At 39.7% G+C, this 14,027-nt stretch overlaps 1 protein-coding gene across 1 annotated transcript in view; it reads left to right on the plus strand.

Annotated features, from left to right (window-relative positions):
* ZC3H12B (zinc finger CCCH-type containing 12B) overlaps positions 1-14,027 on the plus strand; it is a 137,170-nt gene that overhangs the window by 23,739 nt on the left and 99,404 nt on the right. The window lies entirely within an intron of this gene.

A 14,027-nucleotide genomic window follows, 5' to 3' on the forward strand; every position in this document is an offset into this window, starting at 1 on the left:
CTTTTAGTTTGGATGTATCTTTACGTTCCAAATGTGTCTCTTGTAGACAGCATATGGATGGGTTTTGTCATTTTATCCAGGATGTAACCCAGTGCCATTTTATGGGAGCATTAAGGCCATACATGTTGAGAGTGATTATAGAAAGATATGTATTTATTGACATCATTTTGTCTGTGAAGTACATGTTTCTCTAGATTGTCTCTGTAAATTTCTGTTCTATGTGACTCTTGGGTTCTTGTTTTATAGAACACCTCCCCCTAGTATTTCTTGATGCAGGCTTGGTGGTCACATACTCTTTTATTTTTTTATTTTTATTTTTTGCCATGTTCCAATAAATAGTTATTTACAAAATTAAGTAACAGGATGGATTTGGTCCACAGACTGTGGTTTCTTTTTATTTCTTTAAAAAAACTTAAATTTCCATATGTTTTCTGGTGAAACTGAACCGGTTATGACAGTTCTTAGATACATTCAGTGAGTTGTAATTGTTTTTCTTTTTTAATTTTGATTTATTTTTTTAAATTTCTTTTCAGTCTTCCAGAATTCATTATTTATGCACCATACCCAGTGTTCCATTGCAATACATGCCCTCCATAATACCCACCAACAGGCTCACCCAGCCTCCCACACCCTGGCCCTCCAAAACCCTCAGATTGTTTTTCAGAGTCCATGGTCTCTCATGGTACATCTCCCCATCCAATTGCCCCCAACTCCCCTCTCCTCTCCAGCTTCCCATGTTCTCTCTGTCATTTCTTATGCTCCACAAATAAGAGAAACCATATGATAATTGGCTTTCTCTACTTGATTTATTTCACTCAGCATAATCTCTTCCAGTCCCTTCCATGTTGCTACTTTTGAGTTGGGTATTCATCCTTTCTGACAGAGGCATAATACTCCATATTATGTATGGACCATATCTTCCTAACCCATTTGTCCATTGAAGGGCATCTTCATTCTTTCCACATTTTGGCGACTGCTGCCGTTGCTGCTATGAACATTGGGGTACAGATGGCCCATCTTTTTACTACATCTGTATCCTTGGGGTAAATACCCAGTAGTGCAATTTCAGGGTCAAATGGTAGCTCTATTTTTAATTTCTTAAGGAATTTACACACTGTTTTCGAAAGTGGCTGTGCCAACTAGCATTCCCATCAGCAGTGTAAGAGAGTTCCCCTTCCTCCACATTCTCTCCAACACACACTATTACTGTCTTGTTAATTTTGGCCATTTTAACTGATGTAAGGTGGTATCTCAATGTGGTTTTCATTTGTATCTCCCTGATGGCTAGTGATATGAATATTTTTTCATATGTCTGTTAGCCATTTTTATGTCTTCATTGGAGAAGTGTCTGTTCATGTCTTCTGCCCATTTTTTTGACATGATTATCTGTTTTGTGTGTGTTGAGTTTGAGGAGTTCTTTATAGATACTGGATATCAGCCCTGTGTCTCTAGTGTCATTTGCAAATATATTCTCCAGTCCATGGGTTGCCTCTCTGTTTTGTTGAATGTTCCCTTTGCTGTGCAGAAGATTTTGATTTTGATGAAGTCCCAATAGTTCATTTTTGCTTTTGTTTCCTTTGACTTTGGAGACATATCTTGAAAGAAGTTGCTGTGGCCGATGTCAAAGAGGTTACTGCCTGTGTTCTCCTCTAGGAATCTAATGGATTATTGCCTCACATTGAGATCTTTTATCCATTTCTAGTTTATCTTTGTGTACGGTGTAGGAGAATGGTCGAGTTTCATCCTTCTACATATAGCTGTCCAATTTTCCCAGCATCATTTATTGAAGAGACTGTCTTTTTTTTTTTCATTTTGCCATTTTATTTGTATTTTTCAGCGTAACAGTATTCATTCTTTTTGCACAACACCCAGTGCTCCATGCAAAACGTGCCCTCCCCATTACCCACCACCTGTTCCCCCCACCTCCCACCCTTGACCCTTCAAAACCCTCAGGTTCCCCAACCTCCCACCCCTGACCCTTCAAAACCCTCAGGTTGTTTTTCAGAGTCCATAGTCTCTTATGGTTCGCCTCCCCTCCCCAATGTCCATAGCCCGCTCCCCCTCTCCCAATCCCACCTCCCCCCAGCAACCCCCAGTTTGTTTTGTGAGATTAAGAGTCATTTATGGTTTGTCTCCCTCCCAATCCCATCTTGTTTCATTTATTCTTCTCCTATCTCCCTACCACCCACATGTTGCTTCTCCATGTCCTCATATCAGGGAGATCATATGATAGTTGTCTTTCTCCGATTGACTTATTTCACTAAGCATGATACGCTCTAGTTCCATCCACGTCGTCGCAAATGGCAAGATTTCATTTCTTTTGATGGCTGCATAGTATTCCATTGTGTATATATACCACATCTTCTTTATCCATTCATCTGTTGATGGACATCTAGGTTCTTTCCATAGTCTGGCTATTGTAGACATTGCTGCTATAAACATTCGGGTACACGTGCCCCTTCGGATCACTATGTTTGTATCTTTAGGGTAAATACCCAGTAGTGCAATTGCTGGGTCATAGGGTAGTTCTATTTTCAACATTTTGAGGAACCTCCATGCTGTTTTCCAGAGTGGTTGCACCAGCTTGCATTCCCACCAACAGTGGAGGAGGGTTCCCCTTTCTCCGCATCCTCGCCAGCATCTGTCATTTCCTGACTTGTTAATTTTAGCCATTCTGACTGGTGTGAGGTGATATCTCATTGTGGTTTTGATTTGTATTTCCCTGATGCCGAGGGACGTGGAGCACTTTTTCATGTGTCTGTTGGCCATCTGGATGTCTTCTTTGCAGAAATGTCTGTTCACGTCCTCTGCCCATTTCTTGATTGGATTGTTTGTTCTTTGGGTGTTGAGTTTGCTAAGTTCCTTATAGATTTTGGATACTAGCCCTTTATCTGATATGTCGTTTGCAAATATCTTCTCCCATTCTGTCAGTTGTCTTTTGGTTTTGTTAACTGTTTCCTTTGCTGTGCAAAAGCTTTTGATCTTGATGAAATCCCAATAGTTCATTTTTGCCCTTGCTTCCCTTGCCTTTGCCGTTGTTCCTAGGAAGATGTTGCTACGGCTGAGGTCGAAGAGGTTGCTGCCTGCATTCTCCTCAAGGATTTTGATGGATTCCTTTCTCACATTGAGGTCCTTCATCCATTTTGAGTCTATTTTCGAGTGTGGTGTATGGAAGTGGTCCAATTTCATTTTTCTGCATGTGGCTGTCCAATTTTCCCAGCACCATTTATTGAAGAGGCTGTCTTTTTTCCATTGGACATTCTTTCCTGCTTTGTCGAAGATTAGTTGACCATAGAGTTGAGGGTCTATTTCTGGGCTCTCTATTCTGTTCCACTGATCTATGTGTCTGTTTTTGTGCCAGTACCATGCTGTCTTGATGATGACAGCTTTGTAATAGAGCTTGAAGTCCGGAATTGTGATGCCACCAACTTTGGCTTTGTTCTTCAATATTCCTTTGGCTATTCGAGGTCTTTTCTGGTTCCATATAAATTTTAGGATTATTTGTTCCATTTCTTTGAAAAAAAATGGATGGTATTTTGATAGGGATTGCATTAAATGTGTAGATTGCTTTAGGTAGCATAGACATTTTCACAATATTTACTCTTCCAATCCAGGAGCATGCAACATTTTTCCATTTTTTTTGTGTCTTCCTCAATTTCTTTCATGAGTACTTTATAATTTTCTGTGTATAGATTCTTAGTCTCTTTGGTTAGGTTTATTCCTAGGTATCTTATAGTTTTGGGTACAATTGTAAATGGGATTGACTCCTTAATTTCTCTTTCTTCAGTCTTGTTGTTGGTGTAGAGAAATGCAACTGATTTCTGTGCATTGATTTTATATCCTGACACTTTACTGAATTCCTGTACAAGTTCTAGCAGTTTTGGAGTGGAGTCTTTTGGGTTTTCCACATATAGTATCATATCATCTGCGAAGAGTGATAGTTTGAGTTCTTCTTTACCAATTTGGATGCCTTTAATTTCTTTTTGTTGTCTGATTGCTGAGGCTAGGACTTCTAATACTATGTTGAATAGCAGTGGTGATAATGGACATCCCTGCCGTGTTCCTGACCTTAACGGAAAAGCTTTCAGTTTTTCTCCATTGAGAATGATATTTGCGGTGGGTTTTTCATAGATGGCTTTGATAATATTGAGGTATGTGCCCTCTATCCCCACACTTTGAAGAGTTTTGATCAGGAAGGGATGCTGTACTTTGTCAAATGCTTTTTCAGCATCTATTGAGAGTATCATATGGTTCTTGTTCTTTCTTTTATTAATGTGTTCTATCACATTGATTGATTTGCAGATGTTGAACCAACCGTGCAGCCCTGGAATAAATCCCACTTGATCGTGGTGAATAATCCTTTTAATGTACTGTTGAATCCTATTGGCTAGTATTTTGGCGAGAATTTTTGCGTCTGTGTTCATCAAGGATATTGGTCTGTAGTTCTCTTTTTTGGTGGGATCCTTGTCTGGTTTGGGTATCAAGGTGATGCTGGCCTCATAAAATGAGTTTGGAAGTTTTCCTTCCATTTCTATTTTTTGGAACAGTTTCAGGAGAATAGGAATTAGTTCTTCTTTAAATGTTTGGTAGAATTCCCCTGGGAAGCCGTCTGGCCCTGGGCTTTTGTTTGTTTGGAGATTTTTGATGACTGTTTCAATCTCCTTACTAGTTATGGGCCTGTTCAGGTTTTCTATTTCTTCCTGGTTCAGTTGTGGTAGTTTCTATGTCTCTAGGAATGCATCCATTTCTTCCAGATTGTCCAATTTGTTGGCGTAGAGTTGCTCATAGTATGTTCTTATAATTGTCTGTATTTCTTTGGTGTTAGTTGTGATCTCTCCTCTTTCATTCTTGATTTTATTGATTTGGGTCCTTTCTCTTTTCTTTTTGATGAGTCTGGCCAGGGGTTTATCAATCCTATTGATTCTTTCAAAGAACTAGCTCCTAGTTTCATTGATTTTTTCTATTTTTTTTTTTGGTTTCTATTTCATTGATTTCTGCTCTGATCTTTATGATTTCTCTTCTGCTGGGTTTAGGGTTTCTTTCTTGTTCTTTCTCCAGCTCCTTTACACGTAGGGTTAGGTTGTGTACTTGAGACCTTTCTTGTTTCTTGAGAAAGGCTTGTACCACTATATATTTTCCTCTCAGGACTGCCTTTGCTGTGTCCCACAGATTTTGAACTGTTGTGTTTTCATTATCATTTGTTTCCATGAATTTTTTCAATTCTTCTTTAATTTCCTGGTCGACCCATTCATTCTTTAGAAGGATGCTGTTTAGTCTCCATGTATTTGGGTTCTTCCCAGCTTTCCTCTTGTGATTGAGTTCTAGCTTCAGAGCATTGTGGTCTGAAAATATGCAGGGAATAATCCTAATCTTTTGATACCTGTTGAGACCTGATTTGTGACCCAGGATGTGATCTATTCTGGAGAAGGTTCCATGTGCACTAGAGAAGAATGTGTATTCTGTTGCTTTGGGATGAAATGTTCTGAATATATCTGTGATGTCCATCTGGTCCAGTGTGTCATTTAAGGCCTTTATTTCCTTGTTGATCTTTTGCTTGGATGATCTGTCCATTTCAGTGAGGGGAGTGTTAAAGTCCCCTACTATTATTGTATTATTATTGATGTGTTTCTTTGATTTTGTTATTAATTGGTTGATATAGTTGGCTGCTCCCACGTTAGGGGCATAGATATTTAAAATTGTTAGATCTTCTTGTTGGACAGACCCTTTGAGTAGGATATAGTGTCCTTCCTCATCTCTTATTATAGTCTTTGGCTTAAAATCTAATTGATCTGATATAAGGATTGCCACCCCAGCTTTCTTCTGATACCCATTAGCATGGTAAATTGTTTTCCACCCTCTCACTTTAAATCTGGAAGTGTCTTCGCACCTCTAAACTCTAAAATGAGTTTCTTGTAGGCAACATACTGATGGGTTTTGTTTTTTTATCCATTCTGATACCCTGTGTCTTTTGATTGGGGCATTTAGCCCATTAACATTCAGGGTAACTATTGAGAGATATGAATTTAGTGCCATTATTAGTCTGTAAGGTGACTGTTACTGTATATGGTCTCTGTACCTTTCTGATCTACTACTTTTAGGCTCTCTCTTTGCTTAGAGGACCCCTTTCAATATTTCCTGTAGAGCTGGTTTGGTGTTTGCAAATTCTTTCAGTTTTTGTTTGTCCTGGAAGCTTTTGATCTCTCCTTCTATTTTCAATGATAGCCTAGCTGGATAGAGTATTCTTGGCTGCATGTTTTTCTCGTTGAGTGCTCTGGATATATCATGCCAGCTCTTCCTGGCCTGCCAGGTCTCTGTGGATAAGTCTGCCGCCAATCTAATATTTTTACCATTGTATGTTACAGACTTCTTTTCTCGGGCTGCTTTCAGGATTTTCTCTTTGTCACTAAGACTTGTAAATTTTACTATTAGGTGACGGTGTGTGGACCTATTCTTGTTGACTTTGAGGGGGGTTCTCTGCATCTCCTGGATTTTGATGCTTTTTCCCTTTGCCATATTAGGGAAATTCTCTCCAATGATTCTCTCCAATAGACCTTCTGCTCCCCTCTCTGTTTCTTCTTCTTCTGGAATCCCAATTATTCTAATGTTGTTTCGTCTTATGGTGTCACTTATCTCTCGAATTCTCCCCTCATGGTCCAGTAGCTGTTTGTCCCTCTTTTGCTCGGCTTCCTTATTCTCTGTTATTTGGTCTTCTATATCACTAATTCTTTCTTCTGCCTCATTTATCCTAGCAGTGAGAGCCTCCATTTTTGATTGCACCTCATTAATAGCTTTTTTGATTTCAACTTGGTTAGATTTTAGTTCTTTCATTTCTCCAGAAAGGGCTTTAATATCTCCAGAGAGGGTTTCTCTAATATCTTCCATGCCTTTTTCAAGCCCGGCTAGAATGTTCAGAATCGTCATTCTGAACTCTCGATCTGACACATTACCAATGTCTGTGTTGATTAGGTCCCTAGGCTTCAGTACTGTCTCTTGTTCTTTTGTTTGTGGTGATTTTTTCCGCCTTGTCATTTTATCCAGATAAGAGGATATGAAGGAGCAAATAAAATACTAAAAGGGTGGCAAAGACCCCGGAAAAATGCGCTGTAACCAAATCAGAAGAGACCCCAAATTGTGGGGGGGAGAAAGGGGATAAAAAACAGGTTCTGAAAAAAAAAAGAAAAGAAAAAAATTTAAAAAATAAAACAAATGAAAAAATATATATATTTAGATGAACTAGTCAAAAAACGTTAAAAAAGAAAGGGTAAAAGTTTTAAAAAAATTTAGCAGAAGAAGAAAAAAGAAAAAAGAAAAAAAATTGAAAAAAGAAAAAAAAATTGAAAAAAGAAAAAAAAATTGAAGTAGCCACAAGACTAAAGAATCATGGGGAGAAAGCCATGAGTTCCGTGCTTTGCTTTCTCCTCCTCTGGAATTGCTCTGCTGTCTTAGGAATTGAATCTGCTTTCTCCTTGATAGATGAACTTCGTCCTGGCTGGATGTTTTGTTGATCTTCTGGGGGAGGGGCCTGTTGTAGTGACTCTCAAGTGTCTTTGCCCGAGGCGGGATTGCACCGCCCTTACCGGCGGCCGGACTAAGTAATCGGCTCGGGTTCGCTTTTGGGAGCTTCTGTTCCCTGAACGCTTTCCGTAGAGTTCCGGAGGACGGGAATGAAAATGGCAGCCTCCCAGTCTCCGGCCCGGAGGAGCTGAGAGCCTGGGGCCCCACTCCTCAGTGCGCCCCCAGAGGACAGCACCCAATCACTCCCGTATCCCCAGCCTCCAGCCGCGCTCCGAGCTCACCCAGCCCGCGACCAGTTCAAGGTAATCCCGAGCTGAGAGTTCAGTCCTCGGCTCTGTCTCTGCAGCCGGCTTCTCCGTTCTAATACCTGTGAGCTCTCCAACACTCTGACACCCCCGATCCTTCTGTGACCCTGCGGGGCCTGGGGCCACGCTGACCCTGCGTGGGCTTCACCCTGGTTTAGCCTCTGGAGCAATGTCCCTCAGTGGAACAGACTTTTAAAAGTCCTAATTTTGTGCTCCGTTGCTCCGCCGCTTGCCGGGAGCCGGCCCCTCCCCCCGCGGTTTATCTTCCCGTCGTTTTAGATTCACTTCTCCGCCAGTCCTACCTTTCAGAAAGTGGTTGATTTTCTGTTTCTAGAGTTGCTGTTCTTCTTCTCTTCGCTCTCCCGTTGGATTTGTAGGTGTTTGCAATGTTTAGATAAGCTATCGAGCTGATCTCCTGTTACCTGATGTAGTCTCAGGCTGCTACTTCTCCGCCATCTTGACTCCTCGAGACTGTCTTTTTTTTACTGTATATTTTTTCCTGCTTTGTTGAAGATTTTTTGACAATAGAGTAGAATGTTCATATGTGGACTCTCTACACTGTTCCACTAGTCTTTGTGTCTGTTATTGTGCCAGTACCACTGTCTTGGTGATCACAGCTCTGTAGTAAAGCTTGAAATCAGGCAACGTAATGCCTCCAGTTTTGTTTTTCTTTTTCAACATTTCCTTAGCAATTGGGGGTCTCCTCTGATTACATACAAATTTAAGGATTGTTTGCTCCAGCCCTTTGAAAAATGCCAGTGCAATGTTGATTGGAATGGCATTGAAAGTATAGATTGCTCTAGGCAGTATAGACATTTTAACAATATGTATTCTTTCAATCCATGATCATGGAATGTTCTTCCATCTTTTTCTGTCTTCTTCAATTTCTTTCATGAGTTTTTTGTAGGTCATTGAGTACAGATCCTTTACCTCTTTGGTTAGGTTTATTCCCAGCTATCCTATGGATCTCGGTGCTATAGTAAGTGGAATTGATTCTCTAATTTCCCTTTATGTATTTTCTTTTTTTTTTTTTTGAAGATTTATTTTTATTATTTCTTATTTCTTTTCAGTGTAACAGTATTCATTTTTTTTGCACCACACCCAGTGCTCCATGCAATACGTGCCCTCTCTATTACCCTCCACCTGGCTCCCCAACCTCCCAACCCCCGCCCCTTCAAAACCCTCAGGTTGTTTTTAAGAGTCCATAGTCTCACATGGTTCAACTCCCCTTCCAATTTCCCTCAAATCCCTTTTTCTCTCCATCTCCCCATGTCCTCCATGTGATTTGTTATGCTCCACAAATAACTGAAACCATATGATAATTGACTCTCTCTGCTTGACTTATTTCACTCAGCATAATCTCTTCCAGTCCCGTCCATGTTGCTACAAAAGTTGGGTATTCATCCTTTCTGATGGAGGCATAATACTCCATCATGTATATGGACCACATCTTCCTTATCCATTCGTCCATTGAAGGGCATCTTGGTTCCTTCCACAGTTTGGCGACCGTGGCCATTGCTGCTATAAACATTGGGGTACAGATGGCCCTTCTTTTGCTGCATCTGTATCTTTGGGGTAAATACACAGTAGTGCAATTGCAGGGTCATAGGGAAGCTCTATTTTTAATTTCTTGAGGAATCTCCACACTGCTCTCCAAAGTGGCTGCACCAACTTGCATTCCCACCAACAGTGTAAGAGGGTTCCCATTTCTCCACATCCTCTCCAACACATATTGTTTCCTGTCTTGCTAATTTTGTCCACTCTAACTGGTGTGAGGTGGTGTCTCTATGTGGTTTTAATTTGAATCTCCCTGATGGCTAGTTATGATGAACATTTTTTCATGTATCTGATAGCCATTTGTATGTCTTCATTGGAGAAGTGTCTGTTCATATCTTCTGCCCATTTTTTGATATGATTATCTGTTTTGTGTGTGTTGAGTTTGAGGAGTTCTTTATAGATCCTGGATATCAACCTTTTGTCTGTACTGTCATTTGCAAATATCTTCCATTCCGTGGGTTGCCTTTTTGTTTTGTTCACTGTTTCCTTTGCTGTGCAGAAGCTTTTGATCTTGATGAATTCCCAAAAGTTTATTTTTGCTTTTGTTTCCTTTGCTTTCGGATACATATCTTGGAAGAAGTTGCTGTGGCTGATATCGAAGAGGTTAATGCCTATGTTCTCCTCTAGGATTCTGATGGATTCCTGTCTCACGTTGAGGCCTTTTATCCATTTCGAGTTTATCTTTGTGTATGATGTAAGAGGATGGTCGAGTTTCATTTTTCTACATATCACTGTCCAGTTTTCCCAGCACCATTTATTGAAGAGACTGTCTTTTTTCCACTGTATATTTTTTCCTGTTTTGTCAAAGAATATTGGACCATAGAGTTGAGGGTCCATATCTGGGCTCTTTACTTTGTTCTATTGGTCTATGTGTCTATTTTTATGCCTGTACCATGCTGTCTTGGAGATCACAGCTTTGTAGTAAAGCTTGAAATCAGGTAACATGATGCCGCCAGTTTTATTTTTGTTTTTTGACATTTCCTTAGCAATTCGGGTTTTCTTCTGATTCCATACAAATTTTAGGATTATTTGCTCCAGCTCACTGAAAAATACAGTTGGAATTGTAATCCAAATGGCATTAAAAGTATAGATTGCCCAAGGTAGTAGAGACATTTTAACAATGTTTATTCTATCTTTTCAAGAGCATGGAATGGTCTTCCATCTTTTTGTGTCTTCTTCACTTTCTTTCATGAGTGTTTCTGTAGTTCCTCGAGTACAGGTCCTTTACCTCTTTGGTTAGGTTTATTCCCAGGTATCTTATAGTTCTTGATGCTATAGGAAATGGAATCAATTCTCTAATTTCCCTTTCTGTATTTTCATTGTTAGTGTATAAGAAAGCCACTGATTTCTGTACATTGACTTTGTATCCTGCCACGTTCCTGAATTGTTGTATGAGTTCTAGTAGTTTGGGGGTGGAGTCTTTGAGGTTTTCCATATAAAGTATCATGTCATCTGTGAAGAGAGAGAGTTTGACTTCTTTCTTGCCAATTTGAATACTTTTTATTTCTCTTTGTATCTGCTTGCCGTTGCTAGGACATCTAATACTATGTTGTACAAGAGTGGAGAGAGTGGGCGTCTTTGTCGTGTTCCAGATCTCAATGGGAAGGCTGTGAGCTTTTTCACAATGAGGATGATATTGGCTGTGGGTCTTTCATAGATAGATTTTATGAAGTTCAGGAATGTTCCCTCTAGGCCTATACCTTGAAGCATTTTCATCAGGAACGGATGCTAGATTTTGTCAAATACTTTTTCTGCATCCATTGAGAGGACCATGTGGTTCTTCTCTCTTCTCTTATTGATTTGTTCTATCACATTGATTGATTTGCGAATGTTGAACCATCCTTGTAACCCAGGGATGAATCCCACTTGGTCATGGTGGATAATGTTTTTCATGTGTTGTTGGATCCTCTTTGCTAGGAACTTGTTGAGAATCTTAGCATCCATATTCATCAGTGATATTGGTCTGAAATTCTCCTTTTTGGTAGTGTCTTTGCCTGGTTTGGGGATCAGGGTAATGCTGGCTTCATAAAAAGTGTCTGGAAATTTTCTTCTGCTTCAATTTTTTGAAACAGCTTCAGGAGCATAGGTGTTATTTCTTCTTTGATAGCTTGGTAGAATTCCCCAGGGAATCTGTCAGGTCCTGGGAGGTTTTTTGGGACGTTTTGATCACTGCTTCAATCTCTTTACTAGATATCGATCTATTCAGGTTGTCAATTTCTTCCTTTTTCAATTTTAGAAGTTTATAGTTTTCCAGGCATGCATCCATTACATCTACATTGTTTCGCTTTTTTGGCAATAACTGTTGATAATAACTTCTGATGATTGTCTCTACTTCCTTGTGTTAGTTGTGATCTCTCCCTTTACATTCATAATTTTATTAATTGGAGCTTTCTCTCTTTTCTTTTGGATTAGTGTGAACAATATTTTATTGATCTTATTGGATCTTTCAATAAACCCGCTTCTAGTTTCATTGATGTGTTTACTGTATCCCTGGTTTCTACCTCATTGATCTCTGCTCTAATCTTGATTATCTACCTTCTTATGCGTGGTGTTGGTTTGAATTTTTCTTGATTCTCCAGTTCTTTAAAGTGTAGAGACAGCTGGTCTATTCTGGATTTTTCCATCTTTTTGAGGAAGGCTTGGGTGGCTATGTATTTCCCCCTTAGGATGGCCTTTGCTGTATCCCATAGGTTTTGGACCGAGGTGTCTTCATTCTCATTTGTTTCCATGAATTAAGTTCTTGTTTGATCTTCTGGTTGATCCAAGCATTGTTAAGTAAAGTGGTCATTATCTTCCAGGTGTTTGAGTTCCTTTCAAATTTTTCCTTGTGTTTGAGCTCCAGTTTCAAAGCATTGTGATCTGAGAATATGCAGGGAATAATGTCAGTCTTTTGGTAATGGTAGAGTCCTGCTTTGTGACCCAGTATGTGGTCTATTCTGGAGAAATTTCCTTGTGCACTTGAGAAGAATGAGTATTCTGTTGTTTTAGGGTGGAATATTCTGTATATATCTATGAGGTCCATCTGATCCAATGTATCATTCTATGCTCTTATTTCTTTATTGATTTTTTGCTTCAATGATCTGTCTATCACTGAGATAGGCGTGTTAAGATCTCCTACTATTAATGTACTCATATCAATAGGACTCTTTATCTTGATTAATAGTTTTCTTATGTAATTGGCTGCTCCCATATTGGGGGCATAGATATTTACAATCGTTAGATCATCTTGGTGGATAGTCCCTTTAAGAATTATGTAGTGTCCTTCTGTACTCTTACTACAGTCTTTAGCTTAAAATCTAATTTATCTGATATGAGAATCACTACCCTGGCCTTCTTTTGAGGACTATTGGCATGAAAGATGCTTCTCCATCTCTTCACTTTCAGTTTGGGTGTACCTATACTTTTAAATTGGGTCTCTTGTAGACAACATATGGATGGGTCCTGTCGTTTAATCCAATCTGCAACCCTGTGTCTTTTTATGGGGGATTTAGGACATTCACACTGAGAGTGATTATTGATATATATGTTTTTATTGACATCGAGTTACCTTTGAAATCTTTCTTTCTGTAGATTGTCTCTATATTTCTGTTCAATGATATTTTTACAGTTTTTTTCTTTTATAGAACCCCCCTTAATATGTCCTGCAGTGTTGGCTTGGTGGTTGCATACTCTTTTAAGCCTTTCCAGTCTTGGAAACTCTTTATCTCTCCATCCATTTTGAATGTCAGTCTTGCTGGACAAAGTTTTCTTGGCTGCATGTTCTTCTTATTTAGTGCCCTGAATACATCTAGCCAATGCTTTCTGGCTTGCAGGTCTCTGTGCACAGGTCTGATGTTATCCTGATGACTTTCCTCTGTACTTAAGGAGATTCTTTGTCCTAGCTGCTTTCAAGAGGGTCTGCCTACAATTATGATTCCTCATTCTTACTATTAGGTGTCTCGAGGACTTTCGAGAATCTATAATCTTGGGGGGAAACCTTTCTGCCTCTAGCACAGGAACTCCGGTTCCATTCGTGAGATTGGGAAAATTTTCATGGACAATTTGTTCCACTATATCTTCTAGACTTCTTTCTTTCTCCTCCCCTTCAGGGATTCCAATAATTCTGATGTTGGAACGTTTCATGGCATCATTTATTTCCCTGATTCTGTTTTCGTGTCTTCTAAGCTGTTTGTTCCAGGCTTCCTCCTGATCCTTTCTCTCTATCTGTTTGTCCTCCAGATCACTAATTCTGTCTTCTGTCTCAGTTTCCCTAGCTTTTAGAGAATTTTGATTAGATTGGAACTCATTGACAGCATTTTGAACATCATCCCTGGTGACTTTCAGTTCTGCCCTAACATTGTGAACATCATCCCTGGTGGCTTTCTGTTCTGCCATAATCAATTCCATTTGGTCATCCATGGCTTTCTCCAACCTATCTATTGCCTGGATAATTGTTAGCCAGAATTCCCTTTCTGACATATTGTCTATGTCGATAGCCCTTAGCTCTATTGCAGAAGGTCCATTCTCTGTATTTTTCTTCTGTTTGGCATTCCTCCTCCAAGGCATTTTGGTGAGAGATAACTGAATGCATGTAGCTGGATATATCGACCGTGGTACAGTCAAGGTGCACCCTTGAACACTTCTGAGCAATCGGGATTCCCCACCCAAATG

This window comes from Meles meles, chromosome X (assembly GCF_922984935.1).
Source record: "Meles meles chromosome X, mMelMel3.1 paternal haplotype, whole genome shotgun sequence".
NCBI lineage: Eukaryota > Metazoa > Chordata > Mammalia > Carnivora > Mustelidae > Meles > Meles meles.